This window comes from Oncorhynchus nerka, linkage group LG21 (assembly GCF_034236695.1).
Source record: "Oncorhynchus nerka isolate Pitt River linkage group LG21, Oner_Uvic_2.0, whole genome shotgun sequence".
NCBI classification, from domain to species: Eukaryota; Metazoa; Chordata; class Actinopteri; order Salmoniformes; family Salmonidae; genus Oncorhynchus; species Oncorhynchus nerka.
The window spans coordinates 4,128,667-4,155,688 of record NC_088416.1 but is presented as its reverse complement, the minus strand read 5'-3'; the positions used below and the strand labels follow the sequence as shown (position 1 = coordinate 4,155,688).

Genomic DNA, 27,022 nt, shown 5'->3' with positions numbered 1-27,022 from the left:
GAAAAGCAGACCCCGGATTTATGCAAATTGCTGTGCACATAGCTGGCGGCAGTTCAAAACACACACACGCACGCACACGCACACGCACTCACACTGCATACCCTACATCTCTAGGAAAGAAAGCGATGGGCTATATTTGTGATGAGTGTGCACTTCCTCAGAATGGGGAGGGCCAATGCGGTTGGCTGTTGGGGGGGATAAGGGCTGAAGTGATTAGATGATCGGCAACAGGGACTTCCTGTGTGCTCTATTTCTCATGCCACCGGGCACGACTTATTATACTGTATCTTACTATTTTATGTACACTACCGTTCAAAAGTTTGGGGTCACTTAGAAATGTTCTTGTTTTTGAAAGAAAAGCATATATTTCGTCCATTAAAATAACATCAAATTGATCAGAAATACAGTGTAGACAATGTTGTAAATGACTATTTTAGTTGGAAACGGCTGACTTTTTATGGAATATCTACATAGGCGTACAGAGGCCCATTATCAGCAACCATCACTCCTGTGTTCCAATGGCACGTTGTGTTAGATAATTCAAGTTTATAATTTTAAAGGCTAATTGATCATTAGAAAACCCTTTTGCAATTATGTTAGCACAGCTGAAAACTATTGTTATGATTAAAGAAGCAATTCAACTGGCCTATCTGGAACATCAGCATTTGTGGGTTTGATTACAGACTCAAAATGGCCAGAAAAAAATAACTTTATTCTGAAACTCATCAGTCTATTCTTGTTCAGAGAAATTAAGGCTATTCCATGTGAGAAATTGCCAAGAAACTGAAGATCTCATACGACGTTGTGTACTACTCCCTTCACAGAGCAGTGCAAACTGTCTCTAACGAGAATAGAAAGAGGATTGGGAGGCCCCGGTGCACAACTGAGCAAGAGGACAAGTACATTACAGTGTCTAGTTTGAGAAACAGACGCCTCACAAGTGCTCAACTGGCAGATTCATTAAATAGTACCCACAAAACACCAGTCTCAACGTCAACAGTGAAGAGGCAACTCCAGGATGCTGGCCTTCTAGGCAGAGTTCCTCTGTCCAGTATTATTTTTCCCATCTTAATCTTTTCTTTGCAACTCTGCCTAGAAGGCCAGCATCCCGGAGTCGCCTCTTCACTGTTGACGTTTTATCAATGTCTTTCACAGGCTCTTGCATTGCAAAAAGCAAACAACACATTGTTCCACACACTGCTATTGATGCTCCAAAACAGTTTGTGATGAGAGTCTGAGTAAAAAAAGGAAAATATCAGGACAACATAGAGGACGAGAGGAAGAGAGGGATGATGAGAAGAAAGAAAGAAGACAAGCGTATGACTCACCAGTAGAACCTGTTCACATGCTCATGAACCAGCTGCTATTTACTCCCAAAGTCCAGGGATGCGTACAACAAGAAAGAATAGAGAGAGAGAACATATCAGTCTACTTATCACAATATAGGAAGTAAAGTGACAGTGGGTTTGAGTCCAGGCCGGATAACACCAGGGAAGTGCATACCCAGGACAATAAAGCGTGACACTCTTGATGCATGACACTCTAGATAGGCTGACATAGCTTTAAACCGCCATCGTCATTATAACTCAGACCATTCGGGTTAACATATAGGCTCCCAAATTACATATAGGCCCTATCCCGTTTCCAGTAACACTTTACTTGACATATTGTGACATGGTTATGACCATGTCATAATGTGTTATGAGACTGGGTGTGTTTGATTTGATCTTGAAATGTACTGACTCATGTTACCAGACTAGAACTCATTGATAACTTTACATGTATAAGGAATGCATGTGTTGGGGTCAATGAATTGTAGATAAGGAAAGGAAAATGGAAAGTTACTGAGGGTAGAAACTTCATCCTCTGTTCCATGTTTCTGAGGAGGGAGTTTGAAAGGCAATTGGTCATCTCTGATAAGGCAGGCCGGCTGCGGAACTAGGGAGGAGTGAGGGATGCATCTCGAGGTCAAATCAACAGATGAAGTGAGAAGTAACCTCTGGAAGGGGGGGGGACAGAGAGGCCCACCACAACGTCTCTCCTTTTGCAGTCCTATCTCACTCACACACTCACAAAGGTTTTAGTAACAGGCAGGGCTGTGACTACCCCAGTGAGAGGAACCGGTTCAATTCCTGCCTAGCAACAGAGATGTATGGTTGTCTATATCTGTAAGGAGTTGACCACGCCTATTAGAAGGTTATTAAATATATGTGTTTGTTTAATCATGTCTTTGTCTTTGCAGCTGTATGACCCAGTGGGTGAATAAACTTGGTTTGAGCTTTTTCTAGTTGTCCGTGAGTTTTTACTCTGCTCGTTCAGAACCTAACACGTGTTACCCTGTTCCCATTTCCAAATGTAAATTAGCACTATGTATAGATATAGCATTTCAAGTCCAATATGTTTGGTGAAAAATAGGTTGAACATTATGACTTGCTTTTCCTGGAACAGCAAAACCTTTGGTGGATTCCTGGTGACCAAATTAAGTGGAGTGCTTATATATCAAATCATCCATCAAACAAATGGAAACCATAGGTTGGGAAAACATTTTATTCTAGCCCCTATATATCAGAAGAATAATACAAATCCAGAATGCTACTGTAAGTTATGAATATACGTGTCCAAAAAATAAATATATTGCCATGTTGACAATCAGGTATAGTAGTGCCCATGGCCTAATTTCATTGGTCTAATTACATTTCCCACTTCCTGGGTGCATAATGACAGGGAGCATTTTGTTCCATTACACTGATTGATGCTACTGATGTTGCATCCTGCTGGCTGTTGTTGTTTTAGTTGTTATTTTAGTCCTACAGACAGAGTCGGTGGCCCCAGTCAAACTCATTGCTAATGTTCTACTTTTATCAGAGTGAAAATCTGACATTTAACTCCAATAAAAGGACACGCATTTCTCAGTGGAGGCTGCTGAGGGGAGGACGGCTCAAAATAATGTCTGGAACGGAGTAAATGGGATGGCATTAAACACATGGAAACCATGTGTTGGTTGTATTTGATACCATTCCACTGATTCCACTCCAGCCATTACCACCAGCCCATCCTCCTCAAATAGTGTGCGACGAACCCTCCTGTGCCATTTCTCGACGGAAGCAAATTCATCTGTCAACTTCACAGAGAACGTAGTAATTAGAGGCAACAGCTGCAACGTATGTTAAATTGTTTGCTAAATAGAAAACCATGATTTACAGAAACTCAGTTAGCTACTGTATTATCATGTTTAGCTAAACTGGATCCATAGTGTTTGTTGTTGGCAGTGTCTTTTATCAGTGTTGGCTCATAGGATAACAATCATGAAATACCAGATGCACCTTAACATAGGTGCTACAAACATATTAGTGTAGACACACAGAAGGCCGAACTATCACAAAGGTCAACAATCATCAAACACCAGATGCACGTTGCCATAAGCGCGGTATGCAAACAACTTGTGATGCACACACACAATAATAACTAAACTGTCATCATCATAATCATCATGTTATTTTTCACTGGCTTGGTACCAGATCTGATCCTGCAGCTACAACCTCAGTAATTAAATAGAGGTCCCAAGCCATCTTCCACCTCATAGGATCCTGCATGTGGCAGGCAGGCGGAGCCATGTTCCTCCCAGTAGGAGTCTATGGTGGCAGCCAGGTGGAGCAGGAAGTTAGGCCAGGCTAGTCTCTCATTACTCTGGATAGTGACATAATGCCACTATGTGAGCTGAAGCTGCACTAATTCATCAGGCCAATGACATTTTAAAGTCTAAAGCTCAGAGCTGTCAGAAAGTGAGCTTCATAGTTTCCCACTCGCGTCGATAAATCAAAACACCCACCAGATGAAGAGCCAGTGATGAGTCCTGTCCGGCGACAGCCAAGAGACTGAGAGAGTGAGAGCTGCCAGGGAAACTTCTCTAAATGGTGGTTAAAGGATTGAGTAAACAGTTGTTGGTTCCAAACATCTATTCACGGAATGGTGGATTGAAATAGAAATATATATGGCGGTATGTACGTCATTGTGTTTTGAGGCTTGTATTGTAAGGGTCGACGTTGGAGGCGATAAGCAGGTACCAGAAGTGAACATTTAATAACCTCGGACAGGAACAGAATACGGACAGCGTCTGGACAGGGGAAACGGAAACGACAATATTGCTGACACCGGGATGAAACAGAGGAAACAAACAGATATAGGGAAAGCAATAAATACGTGAACGAGTCCAGGTGAATCCAATGAGCTCTGATGTGCGTAATGATGGTGACAGGTATGCGTAATGAAAGGCAGCCTGGCACCTTCGTGCGCCAGAGAGCAGGAGCAGGCGTGACAGTTATGTACTTTAGAAGGCAAAACGCTGACACCAAATTCAGTATTTTAAAAGTAGAAGATGTGGTTTACCAGGCAAGAGAGACGGAAAAAGAGAGTCATGATTATTGTGCCTAAGCTAGGTAGGTAAACCATGTAAGCGTTTGAGAACGTGTCAAGTAGACTTACGAAAATGTCTGATAATCTACAAAAACATAACTTCACGGCGCATGAGGGCACGAAGAGCGTCACACAGCATGTGCTGTGTCTTCATTTTAAGAATAATTTATTCTAATGTGGATTCTGCAGAACATTATCAGAAAATGAAGAACATTATCAGAGCACAAACATTATCGCTTATGCATATGGTGCATTGGGGCCACAAAGAGCGGGCATCTCGCAATCTGATTCATAATCAAGGCTCCAAGATCTAACACAGGCCTCTTTTACCAGACAACAACAGCTTTTATATTGTCTGCAGCCAGCCAGTCAGAACGTTTACAGCTATGCCTTGGACTTTAAGAGAGAGAATAAATGGGCTTTATTTTAACATTGGCCATATGACTGATATCAGTAAAATGGGAATATTGGATTTAATATTTGGAGGTGCTTTGTTATGAGAGAATGTGAGCATAATACTGTGATTCATACATTACATTTACATTTACATTTAAGTCATTTAGCAGACGCTCTTATCCAGAGCGACTTACAAATTGGTGCGTTCACCTTAAGACATCCAGTGGAACAGCCACTTTACAATAGTGCATCTAAATCTTTTAAGGGGGGGGGGGGTGAGAAGGATTACTTTATCCTATCCTAGGTATTCCTGAAAGAGGTGGGGTTTCAGGTGTCTCCGGAAGGTGGTGATTGACTCCGCTGTCCTGGCGTCGTGAGGGAGTTTGTTCCACCATTGGGGGGCCAGAGCAGCGAACAGTTTTGACTGGGCTGCGCGGGAACTGTACTTCCTCAGTGGTAGGGAGGCGAGCAGGCCAGAGGTGGATGAACGCAGTGCCCTTGTTTGGGTGTAGGGCCTGATCAGAGCCTGGAGGTACTGAGGTGCCGTTCCCCTCACAGCTCCGTAGGCAAGCACCATGGTCTTGTAACGGATGCGAGCTTCAACTGGAAGCCAGTGGAGAGAGCGGAGGAGCGGGGTGACGTGAGAGAACTTGGGAAGGTTGAACACCAGACGGGCTGCGGCGTTCTGGATGAGTTGTAGGGGTTTAATGGCACAGGCAGGGAGCCCAGCCAACAGCGAGTTGCAGTAATCCAGACGGGAGATGACAAGTGCCTGGATTAGTACCTGCGCTGCTTCCTGTGTGAGGCAGAGTCGTACTCTGCGGATGTTGTAGAGCATGAACCTACAAGAACGGGCCACCGCCTTGATGTTAGTTGAGAACGACAGGGTGTTGTCCAGGATCACGCCAAGGTTCTTAGCGCTCTGGGAGGAGGACACAATGGAGTTGTGAACCGTGATGGCGAGATCATGGAACGGGCAGTCCTTCCCCGGGAGGAAGAGCAGCTCCGTCTTGCCGAGGTTCAGCTTGAGGTGGTGATCCGTCATCCACACTGATATGTCTGCCAGACATGCAGAGATGCGATTCGCCACCTGGTCATCAGAAGGGGGAAAGGAGAAGATTAATTGTGTGTTGTCTGCATAGCAATGATAGGAGAGACCATGTGAGGTTATGACAGAGCCAAGTGACTTGGTGTATAGCGAGAATAGGAGAGGGCCTAGAACAGAGCCCTGGTGGACGCCAGTGGTGAGAGCGCGTGGTGAGGAGACAGATTCTCGCCACGCCACCTGGTAGGAGCGACCTGTCAGGTAGGACGCAATCCAAGCGTGTGCCGCGCCGGAGATGCCCAACTCGGAGAGGGTGGAGAGGAGGATCTGATGGTTCACAGTATCGAAGGCAGCCGATAGGTCTAGAAGGATGAGAGCAGAGGAGAGAGAGTTAGCTTTAGCAGTGCGGAGGGCCTCCGTGATACAGAGAAGAGCAGTCTCAGTTGAATGACTAGTCTTGAAATTTCTGACTGACAAGATGTAAGTCATGTCTCCACAAGGCAAAGTGCTTTACCTTTTAGCACACTTAGTCTGAAAGTGTACTGGCTAGTCTGACAATGTCTTGGCCAGCCTGACAGGATCCTGGCCAAACTGACAGTGTTGTGGCCAATCTGACAGAATATTGGACAGGCTGACAGTGTACTGACCAGTCTGACAGCGTCTTGGCCAATCTACAAGGATGTTGACCAGTCTGACAGTGTCTTGACCAGTCTGAGAGAGTCTTGTCCAATGTGACAGTGTCCATGCCAGTCTGACATGTCATGCTCAGTCTGACAGTGTCCAGGCCAGTCTGACTGTGTCTTTGCCAGTCTGACAGTGTATTGGCCAGTCTTGGTCAGTCTGATTTGTCCAGGCCAGTTTGACAGTGTCCTGGCCAGTCCGACAGTGTCTTGACCAGTCCGACTGGCTAGTCTGACAGTATAGTGGCCAGTCTGACAAGTCCAGGCCAGTCTGACAGTACCTAGGCCAGTCTGACAGTGTCCTGGCCAGTCTGAGAGTGTATTGGCCAGTCTGACAGTGTCTTGGCAAGTCTGTACGTGTCTTGGCCAGTCTGTACGTGTCTTGGATAGTATGACAGTGTCCTTGACAATCTGACTGTGTCCTGGCAAGTCTGAGAGGATGTTGGCCAGTCTGACAGGGTACTGGCCAGTCTGTCAGTATCTTGGCCAGTCTGACAGTGTCTTGACCAGTCTGACATTGTCTTGGCCAGTCTGACAGTGCCTTGGATAATCTGACAGTGTCTTCACCAGTCTGAAAATTTATATCTGGAGGTGATTTGTTATCAGAGAATGTGAGCATATTACTGTGACTGATGCATCACAATATGTAAGTCATGTCTCCACAAGGCAAAGTGCTTTAACTTTTAGCACACTTAGTCTGAAAGTTTATTGGCCAATCTGACAGTGTCTTGGTCAAGCTGACAGGATATTGGACAGTCTGAGAGTGTCTTGACCAGTCTGACAGTGTCTTGGCCAATTTGACAGTGTCCTGACCAGTCTGACAATGTATTGGCCAATCTGTCAGGATGTTGACAGTGTCCTGGCCAAAGTGACAGTGTATAGGCTAGTCTGACTGTGTCGTGGCCAGTCTGACAGGTCTAGGCCAGTCTGAAAGTACCTAGGCCAGTCTGACAGTGTCCTGGCCAGTCTTGGTCAGTCTGATTTGTCCAGGCCAGTTTGACAGTGTCCTGGCCAGTCGGACAGTGTCTTGGCCAGTCCGACAGTGTCTTGACCAGTCCGACTGGCTAGTCTGACAGTATAGTGGCCAGTCTGACAAGTCCAGGCCAGTCTGACAGTACCTAGGCCAGTCTGACAGTGTCCTGGCCAGTCTGAGAGTGTATTGGCCAGTCTGACAGTGTCTTGGCAAGTCTGTACGTGTCTTGGCCAGTCTGTACGTGTCTTGGATAGTATGACAGTGTCCTTGACAATCTGACTGTGCCCTGGCAAGTCTGAGAGGATGTTGGCCAGTCTGACAGGGTACTGGCCAGTCTGTCAGTATCTTGGCCAGTCTGACAGTGTCTTGACCAGTCTGACATTGTCTTGGCCAGTCTGACAGTGCCTTGGATAATCTGACAGTGTCTTCACCAGTCTGAAAATTTATATCTGGAGGTGATTTGTTATGTGACGACCCTCCCACTCTGTCTGCCGTATTCTGTCTTTGTTCTTGTTTCCTTATTAGGATGCCGGTGGGCGGAGTTGAGAGGGTCGTCAGCTACATGGGAAACACCTGGGCCAGGTGTCTCCCAGGATAAATAGACCTCTTCCACATTCATGGAGAGGACTCTCTCCATGCAGACACCTTTGTAGATTGTGTTGTGGTTCTTGGTGGCCGTTTTGTTTGTTTGCGTTGGGCACCTTTCAACACCCTGCATTCTCACATTCATGCATGCAAAACACTCACTTACACTACTGATTACTGATTACACACACCATTGTATATTTTCCTTAGTTGCTTTAGTTAATAAATATATATTTTGTTACTCCTTATCTCCACGTTGTCTCCGTTTGTTACGGGCTTTGAGCCGGTTCGTGACAATTATCAGAGAATGTGAGCATATTACTGTGACTGATGCATCACAATATGTAAGTCATGTCTCCACAAGGCAAAGTGCTTTAACTTTTAGCACACTTAGTCTGAAAGTTTATTGGCCAATCTGACAGTGTCTTGGTCAAGCTGACAGGATATTGGACAGTCTGAGAGTGTCTTGACCAGTCTGACAGTGTCTTGGCCAATTTGACAGTGTCCTGACCAGTCTGACAATGTATTGGCCAATCTGACAGGATGTTGACAGTGTCCTGGCCAAAGTGACAGTGTATAGGCTAGTCTGACTGTGTCGTGGCCAGTCTGACAGGTCTAGGCCAGTCTGAAAGTACCTAGGCCAGTCTGACAGTGTCCTGGCCAATCTGAGAGTGTCTTGGCCAGTCTGACAGTGTCCTGGCCAGTCTGTAAGTGTCTTGGCAAGTCTGTAAGTGTCCTGGCCAGAATGACAGTGTCCTGGCCAGTCTAACAGCGTCCTGGCCAGTTTGATAATGTCTTGGCCAGTTTGATAATGTCTTGGCCAGTCTAAACTTTTCCTGGCCAGTCTAGTTTTACAATGTCTTGGCCATTCTGACAGTGTCTTGATAAGTCTGACAGAGTATTGGCCAGTTTGACAGTGTCCTTGCAAAATTGACAGTATATAGGCCAGTCTGACAGTGTCGTTGCCAGTCTAACAAGTCCAGGCTAGTCTGACAGTGTCTTGTCCAGTCTGACAGTGTTCTGGTCAGTCTGACAGGATGTTGGCCAGTTTGACAGTATCTTGACCAGTCTGACAGAGTCTGGCCAGTCTGAAAGGGTCTTGGCCAGTCTAACAAGTCCAGGCCAGTCTGACAGTGTAATGGCCCGTCTGGCAGTGTCCTGGCCAGTCTGACAGTGTCTTGGCCACTAACAGTGTATTGGCCAGTCTGACATTGTCTTGGCCAGTCTGACAGGATGTTAGCCAGTCTGACAGGGTATTGGCCGGTCTGTCAGTGTCTTGGCCGGTCTGTCAGTGTCTTGGCCAGTCTGTCAGTGTCTTGGCCAGTCTGACAGTGTCTTGACCAGTTCGACTGTGTCATGACCAGTCTGACAGAGTCTTGGCCAGTCTAACAAGTTCAGGCCAGTCTGACAGTGTAAAGGCCAGTCTGGCAGTGTCCTGGCCAGTTTGAAAGTGTCCTGGCCAGTCTTACAGTGTCTTGGCCAGTCTGACAGTGTATAGCTGTGCTATACAGTATGCGTTCAAGCTTGACAGCCATCCCTTCAACATGGTCTCTTTTATTAGCTGTACATAGATACAGTACACGATATCACCAACACATGCTTGTGAACACTGTACTATCACTACCTATTCATTATGGTAGTGGATATGAGGTGATGACTAAGATGACTGTCATTCTGTCCATCATGTCTGGATACTGATTGACATAGAGGAAACAGGGATCATTTGACAACAGTCTGGGTCTTGTGGATGTTTAGCCTACTGTGAGCTCTGTACGGGCCCTGGGCTAAATTGGCAGTCATTTGCAAGGCAGATGGCAGAATGTGTTTGACTCGTGCTTCCGATTAGTAACAGGAGGCTTAATTTACAGTGTGCTACAGGGCAACAATTAACTCTACTTATTTATTAACTGCATACAGTAGCAGATCAAGTTTAGAAGGAATCAAATTGTATTTCAAAGTTTTAGTATCAAGATGAAGGAAAAAGGAAACGGTACACTGCTCTTGACAGTATCACTGATCTTTAATAGGCTTACGTTTCGGCATCACGGCCTTCGTCAGAGCTTTTGTGAGTTTTTTAAATTAGCACCCTTATGTAGACCTGGCCCCTCCCACATCCGTTCCACGCATCGAAAGGGGTTGGAGGTGAAGGAAAAACAAATAAGTGCAACCAAATTTAACATAATGCATTTCATAAATATTCAAATAAAGCGTGTAAATAAGACGTAATAAGGTAGAAATGTCAGGCTTTAGGTCATTAAAATGTACTGCGACTGGATAATCCCTGTCGTTTCACCTGATTGAACTTTTATGTTCACTGATTCTCTGTATGAGAGAACCAGAGGTTTTTTACCTATATAGTACAGCCCACATGGACATTTAATAATGTAAATAACATGGGTGGTGGAACATGTAATAATGTCATTTATTTGGAACCATTTTCCTGTATGTGGATGACAGAAATATTCACACCTACCTTTAGATTGTGTGACATAGAGAAAGTTAAGATATCAGACAGGGGAGGTGATATAAATAATAATCTGTGTAAAAGAGAATGTTTTGGGATTTTCACCCTCCAGACATTATTTCCTCAAGGTCCTAATGATGAAACGCCTATGTATGTTATGTTGTGAATTTGAACATGAATTCTGCCCCTATTTAAGATTACTCTGAAGTGTTTCGTACGATGTACTCAATGATTAATGAAAACTCTTTGTGGTTTTACAGATGTGTTTAACACGTCTAATTTACACACTTTATTCAAATATTTATGAAACACATACTGTTATATTTGGTAGCACTTATTTATTTTCCTTCACATTCAACCCCTTTCGAGCTGTACATAAGGATGCTAATTTTTAAAAACTCACAAAAGCTCTGACGAAGGCCGTGAGGTCGATACGTGAGCTCATTATGAACTGTTACCATGCACCTGCAAAAAAGATTGCTCAGATGTGCGAGTGCATTTTGAATTTTAAAGTTATAGTATCAGAAATTGTTACTTTTGTTGTTGCTGTACTTCAGGCTACATACTAGAGTTGTTTTGGGGTTTCATTCAGAGTTATTCAACTTTAATCTTTTTTTCACTGATGTTCTTGCCCCTGTGGTCAAAGATATGTAGGAAAAACAAGCCTGCAGTCACAGAAAGGTTATCTGGGGTTCTAATTATCCTACTGCCTTCTTTCATCTGAACCCTGGAAGCTAGACAGCTCAACTGGCTTCTCTTTCGCCACCAAAACAACCTCATTCATTAAAGGTCCAATTTAGTCATTTTTATCTCAATGTCACCAGGAAGGCCAAAACTCCATCACACTAACACCAGCTGAAATCTCAGGCAGTCTATTGAAACTGCTCTTACACTAAAAGGGCATTATCATCATTATCAGTCTCATTCCAACCTAATAATGTGGACATACTGTACATATAAAACACAGGAAATCACATGTTTGACTGCATTGGGCCTTTAACACCCCAACAGCACACTAAGAAATAAAGACAGAATCTCCTCCCAGCTGAAATAGTACATTTGGAGATATGGAAATGATAATGACGTATTATAGCCCCCGTGTCCCGAACAAACACTGTAAGTCACATTTACAACACCTAATTAAGCCTCATATGAGTTCCTTAAGCATTTATGTATAGTACTCTGAATCAAACCGCACTGGTTGACAGTGCCTTGGCTCCGATGAAGGGAGGGTGGGGGGTGTGACTCTTTTTTGGGGTGGAATTTATGGAGCCAGGAGAATGTAACATGGAGGTGCTGGAGACGATCCTATGGAGGGGAGTATGTGAAAGTGTATGCAAATGAACCATCTGGATTGTTTGAACTGCCTGGGTGTTGGGGAATAAGAGGTCTCTGCTCCGGAGCACAATCTACTGCTTTACTTGTCACCCCTTGTATGTTCTATAGAAATAAGAGCGTGTTCAGTCCCAAATGACATGATAGTGTGACCGAGAGGTCTAAGGTACTGGATTAAGCCTCCAGTCTCTTCCGGGGTGTGGGTTTGAATCCCACCGCTGTCAATATGCTTTGGGCTCACGAGTGGCACACCGGTCTAAGACTCACTGCAGACACTGGTTTGATTCTGGACTTTATCACATCTGGCCATGATTGGGAGTCCCATAGTGCAGTGCACAATTGGCACAGCGCCGTCCAGTTCAGGGTTTGGACGGGGTAGGCCGTCATTGTAAATAAAAATGTGTTTTTAACTGACTTGCCTAGCTAAATCAAATTGAAAAAATGGCACCCTATTCTCTATATAGTGCACTACTTTTGACCAGAGCCACATAGGGAATAGGGTGCCATTTGGGATGTATAATATGTCCATACTAGAGCTGATACTCTGTAATAAAATCCAGAGGTAGATGTAGTTAATTTGACAGTTATGTTTGAAATAGCTGAACAAATACTGGAAATGGAATTGGACCTGATGATACTGTATGGATGTTCACCAGGTTTGATGGATGCCATGCTGTCACTGCAGTAAGAATATTATGGTAGGCTGATCTGTCAATATCTGTAGCATTAGGTTTAAATCACAGTCTTCTAGACGTATAGACCTGTAATACATATTGCAGCACAGTATTACATCCTCACAGATAACAGTCGATGACATATGTAAAAATGAAACACGCTGCAATGGCAACAGCATGTATTCTCATACAGCAAACCGTATCACTAAACATGTAAGCAGAAAATCTCATGTTGCTAGTAGTATGAACTTGCCAAATAAAACAATTATCTCAGGAGATGAACTTCACACGCTAATGGAGCCCACTTTCCTGTAAACCAATAGCAATTCCCTCTCGCATTGCGGTGACGTATTACCCACCACCGTCCCTCAATGGATCTTAACGGGGCAAACATCTGCACTAACCCATTTAAATAACAAATGATAGCAGCCGTTCAAATGGCGCTGCAACTGCTTTGGTTCACAATGTCACCAAATGTGTAGTCTCTGATGGGGAGGAGTGATGGCTGCTGAGCTCAGTCATCTATTCCGCTTGGTTGGATACGCTCTGCAAACTCGTCAACAACAACTCTTCCTAGACCCAGCCACCTTTTATAGGTGTAGTTTAGTGGGGTGTAAAGACATTTTAAAAGGTTCATGTTATGGTGGAATAATGTGTGTGGATGTGTAAGTATATTGCTTCTACATGTCTAGACTGTGAAAAAATGTGGTGATTCACAAGGCAAATTAATAATACCCAACTAAGTACTTAGGCTTGGTATGTCTGCATTGTTATCCAATTAGGAATAACTGCTCTGTGAAGTGCTATGAAACTGCTGATGTAAGGAAGCCATGTTGTCATATGTTGGGGTCCATTGCAGAGTCTGCACCACATAATATAATATAACCACAGTTGGATAAAGAGACCTGTAACGGATCTCGTCCTCCTCTTCTGAGGAGGAGTAGCGAGAAGGATCGGAGGACCAATACGCAGCGTGGTAAGTATTCATTGTAATTTAATAAAGAAGAATACTGAAACAAAAAACGACAAACGAACAGTCCTGAACGGTGCAACAAAACACAGAACAGAAAATAAACACCCACGAACCATAGGTGAAAAAAGAATACCTAAGTATGATTCTCAATCAGAGACAACTACCGACACCTGCCTCTGATTGAGAACCATACTAGGCCGAACACAGAAACCAACATAGAAAAACAAACATAGACTGCCCACCCCAACTCACGCCTTGACCATACTAAAACAAAGACAGCCATTTTGTGTCTGGACCAGCAATACTTTGCAGGGTCGCATCCAGGTCTAAGGTGGGTGGGAGAAGGGAGGCACTGTGTTGGTGGTGGAGGACATTTAGGATGTAGATCAGCACATACTGTTAAATGAATAGACAGGAGTGTGTTTTTAATTTGGAGGAACCATTTTGGGATCTGACTCCACAGCATTTTGCTGGTCACATTATGACAAAGTGGGCCTATGCACTGCAGTGGTGGAGACTGGGGAGGCCATTTTGACTCAAGATCAACCTTAACTTTTTAGGATCAGTTTATATGGAGGAGTGAAACTGCTGACGTAAGGAAGCCATTTTGTCATACAGTGTGTTTCCATTGCAGAGTCTGCACCATATTATATAATACAACCACAGTTGGATACTAAAGGTTTACTACCTGGCTACAGGTCTGGGAACACACATAAGGGGCAGATGTTGCTTCTGCTAACACAACACAAGCTCTTAAATCAGACAAATGGTTTACTGCTCTCTCTCTCTCTCTGTATTACAGTACATCTATTTAAGTCTTGTCGATGTCAGAAACGGGAGGTTTTAGAATGAAGAATCAGTATTGAGCAGCAGAAAGATGTCAGCCACGGATTACAATGACAAGAGATCCTGTAAGAGAAAGCACTCTGGGATTAATAAATTCACTGACTCCTACTAGACAAGGATTGATTTAAGCCAGTTTATCTGAAGGAGACTCCTCCAACGACCAGAGCTGAAACCCATCCACAGAAAGGCAATATCCCACATATTACTATTATTTCCACAGAATTGGAAATGCTAATTCGTTTTTATAGAGTCAATGTAATGCAAATGAGGACAGAAAATCCTGAATAATGTATTTTTTCTATTTATTTTCTCGCTCTGCATACTTTATGGAGATGGATGTCCCCCATTGCATTTGGGCTAACGTTTAGTGGCGATACGATTCTGTGTGGAATATATTTAACCGCATACAATTTGCATCATTAGGGTGGATTAATTCAAGCAATGTTTTCTTATAGAAGGACTGGAGGGACTGTGTGGCACGATCAACAAGGCTGATTCCTACCATTTCCTGATTTGTTTTTTGGTAGCTGCCCCCCCGGGAGAAGAGAATGGAGAAAAATGATTTGTTCTGCTAGCAAGCGAAGCGCCAACAGCCAACATTCGTCACATTCATTTGGTGCCTGTGTGTTTTGAAAAGCAAAAACAATGGCAAGAGACAAATGTTGGAGAAACCTAATCGACAAGGTTAATGAGGTAGAAAGTGTCAAGAGAACAACCGTATATGTGATTTTTATGATATAACACCTTAGCGATTAGCAACATTTTACCTCTCCCTGAGCCTCCTCGCAACACAACTTAGTTCTGCCACAAAAGTTACGTGCCCATTTTTCTCAACAGTCAGAGTGTTATTTTCTAATTTCCCAGCCTGCCTGATAATACCTCCAAATCCTAAGACCCTGACAGACTGACGCGGGTTTATCCAGATGTGGGCCGCACTTGTTCAGTATGATCCCTGTGAAACCAGGAGAAGCCAAACTATAACCCCTGCCAATTTCACATGCCCTTGATGAGTATGGTTTGCTCTGGGCCGCACTCAACTCCTGTTCATGACTTTATCTGAATAACAGAAAGAGGATGGTAGAAGGGGGGGATGGGGGTCCATCCATCACTCTACTCAGGATGAGAAACGAAAAGTAAAAGGTACATTTCGGGGTGTTCCCTCTTTAATTATTCAGCCCCCATGATATTAATTTGCTCCCCATCCAAAATGCACCCTGATGTTTCTTAAAATCACTATTCTTATACTTCCAGGTCACCTTGCTTGGTAAGTGTACTGTACAGTTGAACAATATGTCATATCCTGCTGGGTTTCAGAGGATATTTCCTTCCAACAATGACCTGCATCCCACAAACAAGTATACTACAAGGTAGGCTGTACTGTGACATATTGTCAACATTATCTACAATGTTTGTTTCCATGCTCAATACAATACTAAACATAAGAGCACATGGAATATGCCATATTGAAAGGGTGATGTTGCTATTTAGCATTTTGTATGGTAGATTACTACTAAACAATACGTTTGTATTTAAAGCTGGAATCCTTAATGGTGAAACTGCAACGTCCATCTGCAATGTTACAACATCAAAGTTACTTCAAACAATGAGTACTGTTTTGTTTATCTCAGATGTCATTGCAAGCACAATAGAACAGCAGAGTATGTACTGTGATTTATTTTTACTGCGATGCTGGATGTTCATCTCCTCAGTTACTTCAACTAAACAAAAGCAATAACACATGTGCTGGGAGGAACAGTGGCACTGTTTCACCTTATGGGGAGTTCAGCTTTACAATAAGCTTGGGACTATATCTTTTTATATATAGACATATTGGTTTATGCCTCCGTGGTGGCACGATGAACATGTTAAAACCCCTACAGGTATGTTATGAATGCACATGCAGTGGTTAACGTGACAACCATCTTGCCATGGACCTCCAATGGGACTGCCTAACACATAGTAAATGAACTAACAGCAACAGCATTATACCACAACCCAAAATGGGCCCAACCAACTTCAGTCACCATAATTCGATTTACCCCCTTATGCCAAAGACCACAAAACGGCATAAAGATGTCATTTTAGTGAAAAATATATATATATAAAAAGCTTACGGAAAAGAGATTGTGCCCCTAATTCTCAAGACATATGGTAGATTTTCTCTGAGAGAGGATAGGTGGAGACCACATAATGATGAGACACTTAGTTTCACTACTGTTCATGATTTATAGGCTCCTGGGCAAGTTACGATCATTAGGGGAAAGGTGGGGGAGTGGACGGGGCGAGCATTATTTTCGGGTGAACACATCTTTGGTCCTTCCACCGCACTATTGGTGCAATGACTTTCCAATTAGTACATTACTAATGTTGTCCTAAAGAGCCAATCTCGGGCCAAGTTAAACAAATACTGTAGGTTCTAAACCTCAAGGGCATCGAAGATTCCCCAAGTCCAAATAAAACTGGCACTGAATGTATGTCTAAGTGTATATACAGTTGGGCAAAAAAGTATTTAGTCAGCCACCAATTGTGCAAGTTCTCCCACTTAAAAAGATGAATGAGGCCTGTAATTTTCATCATAGGTACAGTTAAACTATGACAGACAAAATGAGAAACAAAATCCAGAAAATCACATTGTAGGATTTTAATGAATTTATTTGCAAATGATGGTGGAAAATAAGTATTTGGTCAATAACAAAAGTTTATCTCAATACTTTGTTATATACCCTTTGTTGGCAATGACAGAGGTCAAACGTTTTCTGTAAGTCTTCACAAGGTTTTCACACACCGTTGCTGGTATTTTGGCCCATTCCTCCATGCAGATCTCCTCTAGAGCAGTGATGTTTTGGGGCTGTTGCTGGGCATCACAGACTTTCAACTCCCTCCAAAGATTTTCTATGGCGATGATTTCTGGAGACTGACTAGGACACTCCAGGACCTTGAAATGCTTCTTACAAAGCCACTCCTTCGTTGCCCGGGCGGTGTGTTTGGGATCATTGTCATGCTGAAAGACCCAGCCACGTTTCATCTTCAATGCCCTTGCTGATGGAAGGAGGTTTTCAGTCAAAATCTCACGATACATGGCCCCATTCATTCTTTCCTTTACACGGATCAGTCGTCCTGGTCCCTTTGCAGAAAAACAGCCCCAAAGCATGATGTTTCCACCCCCATGCTTCACAGTAGGTATGGTGTTATTTGGATGCAACTCAGCATTCTTTGTCCTCCAAACATGACGAGTTGAGTTTTTACCAAAAAGTTATATTTTGGTTTCATCTGACCACATGACATTCTCCCAATCTTCTTCTGGATCATCCAAATGCTCTCTAGCAAACTTCAGACGGGCCTGGACATGTACTGGCTTAAGCAGGGGGAAACGTCTGGCACTGCAGGATCTGAGTCCCTGGAGGCGTAGTGTGTTACTGATGGTAGGCTTTGTTACTTTGGTCCCAGCTCTCTGCAGGTCATTCACTAGATCCACCCGTGTGGTTCTGGGATATTTGCTCACCGTTCTTGTGATCATTTTGACCCCACGGGGTGAGATCTTGCGTGGAACCCCAGATCGAGGGAGATTATCAGTGGTCTTGTATGTCTTCCATTTCCTAATAATTGCTCCCATAGTTGATTTCTTCAAACCAAGCTGCTTAACTATTGCAGATTCAGTCTTCCCAGCCTGGTGCAGGTCTACAATTCTGTTTCTGGTGTCCTTTGACAGCTCTTTGGTCTTGGCCATAGTGGAGTTTGGAGCGTGACTGTTTGAGGTTGTGGACAGGTGTCATTTGTAGTGATAACAAGTTAAAACAGGTGCCATTAATACAGGTAACGAGTGGAGGACAGAGGAGCCTCTTAAACAAGAAGATACAGGTCTGTGAGAGCCAGAAATCTTGCTTGTTTGTAGGTGACCAAATACTTATTTTCCACCATAATTTGCAAATATATTCATAAAAAATCCTACAATGTGATTTTCTGGAGTTTTAAAAATAATTTTGTCTGTCATAGTTGAAGTGTACCTATGATGAAAATTACAGTCCTCTCTCATCTTTTTAAGTGGGAGAACTTGCACAATTGGTGGTTGACTAAATACTTTTTTGCCCCACTGTATGTGGGAAAGGAATTGCAGCTGAGAGAGAATGAAAATGCTAATGAATAAGCATTGTCTGGGCGTTTGATTGTGTTTGGTTACTAATGTAATTGGAAACGTAGATAATTACAACCAGGTGTGTAGTATAACTCTACAGGTTAGATATACTGGAATTGATTGTCTATAAAAGTAAAATCAATAATGTAGAGTACAGCTTTGCTGGTTCAATTTGTCTTGCTGTCCAAATCTACAGTCCATGAGGCAGAATCACACAGGTTTAGTATCTGATTGGAAGTTTTAGCACAGACCAACCCTGCGTTACTGCGACAAAGTATACTATGCTGTATCGAAAAAGTATAGTCAAACTCCAGTATAGACCATCTCCTGTATAGTCCAACCTCAGTATAATCCAACTTCAGTATGTCCAACTCCAATATAGACCAACTCCAGTATAGACCAACTCCAGTATAATCCAACTCCAGTATAATCCAACTCCAGTATGGTACAATTCCAGTATAGACCAACCCCAGTATAGTCCAACTCCAGTATTGCCCAACACTAGTATAGACTAACTGCAGAATAGTCCAACCCCAGTATAGTCCAACTCCAGTATTGCCCAACACCAGTATAATCCAACTCCAGTATAGACCAACTCCAGTATAGACCAACTCCAGAATAGATCAACTCCAGTATAGATCAACTCCAGAATAGTCCAACTCCAGTATAGTCCAACTCCAGTATAGTCCAACTCCAGTATAGACCAACTCCAGTATAGACCAACTCCAGTATAGACCAACTCCAGAATAGTCCAACTCCAGTATTGCCCAACACCAGTATAGACTAACTGCAGAATAGTCCAACCCCAGTATAGTCCAACTCCAGTATTGCCCAACACCAGTATAATCCAACTCCAGTATAGACCAACTCCAGAATAGACCAACTCCAGAATAGACCAACTCCAGAATAGACCAACTCCAGTATAGACCAACTCCAGAATAGACCAACTCCAGAATAGACCAACTCCAGTATAGACCAACTCCAGTATAGACCAACTCCAGTATAGTCCAACTCCAGTATAGTCCAACTCCAGTATTGCCCAACACCAGTATAGACTAACTGCAGAATAGTCCAACCCCAGTATAGTCCAACTCCAGTATTGCCCAACACCAGTATAATCCAACTCCAGTATAGCCCAACTCCAGTATAGCCCAACTCCAGTATAGTCCAACTCCAGTATAGTCCAACTCCAGTCCAACTCCAGTATAGTCCAACTCCAGTATAGTCCAACTCCAGTCCACATCAACATTCCACTGATAATCCCCTATTTCTAACAGATGAGGAAACCAATACCGTTGTCTGGCAGCTTCAAACGACCATAAACACTAATGGATTCAAATGGCTGCCACATTCACTATCGCTCTCCCTCAGAGGGAGACTTTATCATACTAATAAACAAGAAAAAAATGCAGAGCGGGTTATGTTAGCAACATATGAAAGTGGAGCCAGCCACAGACCGAGGCTGTTGGACTGTAGTTAAGAGGCGAGGCAGAATCCATCAAGTCGACTATTATGTCTTCCCCACAGAATAATGATGGAAGGATGGCAGCTCTGGCACCTGATACCCAGCTGATCCTATTTGCAAAGGTAAATGCCTTATACCTGGCCGAGATACTGAGATACACAATCCGACTTCTGTCTGCGGCGGACCGGAAGAGGGGGATTCAAAAGGCAGGGACAGGGAGAAACAAGAGAGGGAGTGGGAGAGGTGTAATAAAGTGTCAGATCACCATCAGTGCGAGCTCAGGGAAGGGACGAATGCAAACCGTGTTTTCTCCCTTTTTTTTGTCATTGTGTGAGCCGTACTGGTCAAAATGTTTCGTTGTTTTTTTCACCACTGCAGTCAACCGTGGAAATGTTTGTTACATAAAACATTTCAGTTTTGTTCTACTTTATAGTTGACACTGACTGCTTACTGTACAATACAAGAATGTACATTTTGTCTAGCTGAATGCTATTGTATCACACTGAGCTTTTTAGATACCGATATCAACAGTAGGTTAAAGTTTACTGGGAAAAGTCAATACTGTACAATACTGTAGTACACAGAAAAAGGATATGCACATTTGTATGTATACAGTAAGTCAATTTTTGTAGCATGTAAACAGAAAATTCACACTTGCATGTCCATTTTTATATATAAAGCAATGTATAGTGAACAGACAATTTGCCACAAAATGGCATCCATGCTAAAAAAAAAATAAAAACACAACAGAAAACCTGCGGTTGTTCTGTTAAAAACAATAAATTGTACCTCCTCACAGTACGTTACACTACAAGTTCCCATCTTCTTGGTGGACATCCTGTCGCTCTTGTTTGTCTGGCGAGAGATTTTCGTCAACATCACATCTGATGTTTTCCCTTGTGATGCACCGGGGGGGGAATCTACTTGCGTGGCGCAACCATCCCCTGCAACGATCGCCTGTGATGTCCTCACAAACAGCATTCATGTCATCTAACAAAGACATCTGATCTTGTGCCCGATAGTCATATACTTTCCACCTCCATGCTGACACAAACTCTTCTATCGGATTCAGGAATGGGGAGGATGGTGGAAGGAACTCCATTGTTATCCTTTCATGCACAGCAAACCTTTCCCTAACAATGTTGGTTCGCTGGAAGCTGACATTATCCCACACAATTACATAATTTGGCAAATCTGGTCTAACTAAACCTTGTTCGTGTTCTGGTATTAGATCTCTGTAAATTGTATTTAGGAAGGCCAGGAGAAGTTGGGTGTTACAGGGCCCAATGTGAGGAATGTGTGCTCACACCATTCTCAAAATGGCAACACATATTGTAATATTGCCCCCACGTTGGCCTGGTGTGCCAATTGTGACTCGGTGTCCAATGAGATTGCGGCCACGCCTCCTGCCTTTGGCCTGATGGAACCCAGCCTCGTCCACAAAAACAAGAATGTGGGTCATTTCACGTCTTCACGTTTCCAGTTCCGTTATTCTCTATATAGTAACACAGAAAACAAATATAATGTTAGCCTATTCTAGAATCAGAAATGTTACGTAAAACTATCTACAACTTCAAGAAGTACATACAGGCATCATTGAAGTACAGTAAAACTCCCTGTACAATATATTTTTTTATATTTTTTATTTCACCTTTATTTAACCAGGTAGGCTAGTTGTGAACAAGTTCTCATTTACAACTGCGACATGGCCAAGATAAAGCATAGTAGTGTGAACAGACAACACAGAGTTACACATGGAGTAAACAATTAACAAGTCAACACTAGAAAAAAAGAGAGTCTATATACATTGTGTGCAAAAGGCATGAGGAGGTAGGCGAATAATTACAATTTTGCAGATTAACACTGGAGTGATAAATGATCAGATGGTCATATACAGGTAGAGATACTGGTGTGCAAAAGAGCAGAAAAGTAAATAAATATAAACAGTATGGGGATGAGGTAGGTAAAAATGGGTGGGCTATTTACCAATAGACTATGTACAGCTGCAGCGATCGGTTAGCTGCTCAGATAGCAGATGTTTGAAGTTGAAGTTGGTGAGGGAGATAAAAGTCTCCAACTTCAGCGATTTTTGCAATTTGTTCCAGTCACAGGCAGCAGAGAACTGGAACGAAAGGCGGCCAAATGAGGTGTTGGCTTTAGGGATGATCAGTGAGATACACCTGCTGGAGCGCGTGCTACGGGTGGGTGTTGCAATCGTGACCAGTGAACTGAGATAAGGCGGAGCTTTACCTAGCATGGACTTGTAGATGACCTGGAGCCAGTGGGTCTGGCGACGAATATGTAGCGAGGGCCAGCCGACTAGAGCATACAGGTCGCAGTGGTGGGTAGTAGAAGGTGCTTTAGTAACAAAACGGATGGCACTGTGATAAACTGCATCCAGTTTGCTGAGTAGAGTATTGGAAGCTATTTTGTAGATGACATCGCCGAAGTCGAGGATCAGTAGGATAGTCAGTTTTACTAGGGTAAGCTTGGCAGCGTGAGTGAAGGAGGCTTTGTTGCGGAATAGAAAGCCGACTCTAGATTTAATTTTAGATTGGAGATGTTTGATATGAGTCTGGAAGGAAAGTTTACAGTCTAGCCAGACACCTAGGTACTTATAGATGTCCACATATTCTAGGTCGGAACCATCCAGGGTGGTGATGCTAGTCGGGCGTGCAGGTGCAGGCAGCGAACGGTTGAAAAGCATGCATTTGGTTTTACTAGCGTTTAAGAGCAGTTGGAGGCCACGGAAGGAGTGTTGTATGGCATTGAATGTCGTTTGGAGGTTAGATAGCACAGTGTCCAAGGAAGGGCCGGAAGTATACAGAATGGTGTCGTCTGCGTAGAGGTGGATCAAGGAATCGGAACGTCATTGATATATACAGAGAAAAGAGTCGGCCCGAGAATTGAACCCTGTGGCACACCCATAGAGACTGCCAGAGGACCGGACAACATGCCCTCCGAATTGACACACTGAACTCTGTCTGCAAAGTAGTTGGTGAACCAGGCAAGTCAGTCATTAGAAAAATAGAGGCTACTGAGTCTGCCGATAAGAATATGGTGATTGACAGAGTCGAAAGCCTTGGCCAGGTCGATGAAGACGGCTGCACAGTACTGTCTTTTATCGATGGTGGTTATGATATCGTTTAGTACCTTGAGCGTGGCTGAGGTGCACCCGTGACCGGCTCGGAAACCAGATTGCACAGTGGAGAAGGTACGGTGGGATTCGAGATGGTCAATGACCTGTTTGTTGACTTGGCTTTAGAAGACCTTAGATAGGCAGGGCAGGATGGATGTAGGTCTGTAACAGTTTGGGTCCAGGGTGTCTTGCCCTTTGAAGAGGGGGATGACTGCGGCAGCTTTCCAATCCTTGGGGATCTCAGACAATATGAAAGAGAGGTTGAACAGGCTGGTAATAGGGGTTGCGACAATGGCGGCGGATAGTTTCAGAAATAGAGGGTCCAGATTGTCAAGCCCAGCTGATTTGTACAGGTCTAGGTTTTGCAGCTCTTTCAGAACATCTTTCAGACCAACCTCTTCCAATTGATGACACTGTGAACCTGTTTACATTAGGCTGTACTCTCCGACCAGCCTCTTCCATTGTCAGACCATGGTTTATAACACTGTGGACCTGTTTCCATTAGTCTGTACTCTCCGATCAGCCTCTTCCATTGTCAGACCATGGTTTATAACACTGTGGACCTGTTTACATTAGTCTGTACTCTCCGACCAGCCTCTTCCATTGTCAGACCATGGTTTATAACACTGTGGACCTGTTTCTATTAGTCTGTACTCTCCGACCAGCCTCTTCCATTGTCAGACCATGGTTTATAACACTGTGGACCTGTTTACATTAGTCTGTACTCTCCGACCAGCCTCTTCCATTGTTAGACCATGGTTTATAACACTGTGGACCTGTTTCCATTAGTCTGTACTCTCCGACCAGCCTCTTCCATTGTCAGACCATGGTTTATAACACTGTGGACCTGTTTACATTAGTCTGTACTCTCCGACCAGCCTCTTCCATTGTCAGACCATGGTTTATAACACTGTGGACCTGTTTTCATTAGTCTGTACTCTCCGACCAGCCTCTTCCATTGTCAGACCATGGTTTATAACACTGTGGACCTGTTTACATTAGTCTGTACTCTCCGACCAGCTTCTTCCATTGTCAGACCATGGTTTATAACACTGTAGACCTGTTTACATTAGGCTGTACTCTCCGACCAGCCTCTTCCATTGTCAGACCATGGTTTATAACACTGTGGACCTGTTTACATTAGGCTGTACTTTCCGACCAGCCTCTTCCATTGTCAGACCATGGTTTATAACATTGTGGACCTGTTTACATTAGTCTGTACTCTCCGACCAGCTTCTTCCATTGTCAGACCATGGTTTATAACACTGTGGACCTGTTTTCATTAGTCTGTACTCTCCGACCAGCCTCTTCCATTGTCAGACCATGGTTTATAACACTGTGGACCTGTTTACATTAGTCTGTACTCTCCGACCAGCTTCTTCCATTGTCAGACCATGGTTTATAACACTGTAGACCTGTTTACATTAGGCTGTACTCTCCGACCAGCCTCTTCCATTGTCAGACCATGGTTTATAACACTGTGGACCTGTTTACATTAGGCTGTACTTTCCGACCAGCCTCTTCCATTGTCAGACCATGGTTTATAACATTGTGGACCTGTTTACATTAGTCTGTACTCTCCGACCAGCTTCTTCCATTGTCAGACCATGGTTTATAACACTGTGGACCTGTTTTCATTAGTCTGTACTCTCCGACCAGCCTCTTCCATTGTCAGACCATGGTTTATAACACTGTGGACCTGTTTACATTAGTCTGTACTCTCCGACCAGCCTCTTCCATTGTCAGACCATGGTTTATAACACTGTGGACCTGTTTACATTAGTCTGTACTCTCCGACCAGCTTCTTCCATTGTCAGACCATGGTTTATAACACTGTGGACCTGTTTACATTAGTCTGTACTCTCCGACCAGCCTCTTCCATTGTCAGACCATGGTTTATAACACTGTGGACCTGTTTCCATTAGTCTGTACTCTCCGACCAGCCTCTTCCATTGTCAGACCATGGTTTATAACACTGTGGACCTGTTTACATTAGTCTGTACTCTCCGACCAGCCTCTTCCATTGTCAGACCATGGTTTATAACACTGTGGACCTGTTTTCATTAGTCTGTACTCTCCGACCAGCCTCTTCCATTGTCAGACCATGGTTTATAACACTGTGGACCTGTTTACATTAGTCTGTACTCTCCGACCAGCCTCTTCCATTGTCAGACCATGGTTTATAACACTGTGGACCTGTTTACATTAGTCTGTACTCTCCGACCAGCTTCTTCCATTGTCAGACCATGGTTTATAACACTGTGGACCTGTTTACATTAGGCTGTACTCTCCGACCAGCTTCTTCCATTGTCAGACCATGGTTTATAACACTGTGGACCTGTTTACATTAGTCTGTACTCTCCGATCAGCTTCTTCCATTGTCAGACCATGGTTTATAACACTGTGGACCTGTTTACATTAGGCTGTACTTTCCGACCAGCCTCTTCCATTGTCAGACCATGGTTTATAACACTGTGGACCTGTTTACATTAGTCTGTACTCTCCGACCAGCTTCTTCCATTGTCAGACCATGGTTTATAACACTGTGGACCTGTTTACATTAGTCTGTACTCTCCGACCAGCTTCTTCCATTGTCAGACCGTGGTTTATAACACTGTGGACCTTTTTACATTAGGCTGTACTCTCCGACCAGCCTCTTCCATTGTCAGACCATGGTTTATAACACTTTGGACCTGTTTACATTAGGCTGTACTCTCCGACCAGCCTCTTCCATTGTCAGACCATTGTTTATAACACTGTGGACCTGTTTACATTAGGCTGTACTCTCCGACCAGCCTCTTCCATTGTCAGACCATGGTTTATAACACTGTGGACCTGTTTACATTAGTCTGTACTCTCCGACCAGCCTCTTCCATTGTCAGACCATGGTTTATAACACTGTGGACCTGTTTACATTAGTCTGTACTCTCCGACCAGCCTCTTCCATTGTCAGACCATGGTTTATAACACTGTGGACCTGTTTACATTAGTCTGTACTCTCCGACCAGCCTCTTCCATTGTCAGACCATGGTTTATAACACTGTGGACCTGTTTACATTAGGCTGTACTCTCCGACCAGCCTCTTCCATTGTAAGACTAAGGTTTATGACATGAGCCACAATTGTGGCTCTGATTTCATCAGGGACTCTTATTCTTTGCCTTCTACCTCTTCCTCTATTATGTCTTCCCCTAACACCACCACCACACATTCTTACACATCTTCTTATTTCTCTTCCACGAGCATGTAGCTGCTGTTCAGAGTTGTGATGTTCCTCCATGTTCAAAAATGGTAGTGATTGTGCCGTGGGCAAGCACCATATATTTACTTGATTGGTAAGATTGTCATTCCTATTTCATTACTACGTCACCTGGCAGGTAATTTGCCAATTTTGCAGACATCACAAACATTCCATGTCATAGATATTTATGGAATATACATGTACAGTGGGGCAAAAAAGTATGTAGTCAGCCACCAATTGTGCAAGTTCTCCCACTTAAAAAGATGAGAGAGGCCTGTAAATTCCATCATAGGTACACTTCAACTATGACAGCCAAAATGAGAAAAAAAAATCCAGAAAATCACATTGTAGGCTTTAATGAATTTATTTGCAAATTATTGTGGAAAATAAGTATATGGTCACCTACAAACAAGCACGATTTCTGGCTCTCACAGACCTGTAACTTCTTCTTTAAGAGGCTCCTCTGTCCTCCACTCTTTACCTGTATTAATGGCACTTGTTTGAACTTGTTATCAGTATAAAAGACACCTGTCCACAACCTCAAACAGTCACACTCCAAACTCCACTATGGCCAAGACCAAAGAGCTGTCAAAGGACACCAGAAACAAAATTGTAGACCTGCACCAGGCTAGGAAGACTGAATCTGCAATAGGTAAGCAGCTT

General features: G+C 43.5%; 1 pseudogene; it reads right to left on the bottom strand.

Annotated features, from left to right (window-relative positions):
• Window positions 1-1,324: 1,324 nt before the first annotated feature.
• LOC135563663 (VPS10 domain-containing receptor SorCS3-like) overlaps window positions 1,325-27,022 on the bottom strand; it is a 213,648-nt pseudogene continuing 187,950 nt past the window's right edge.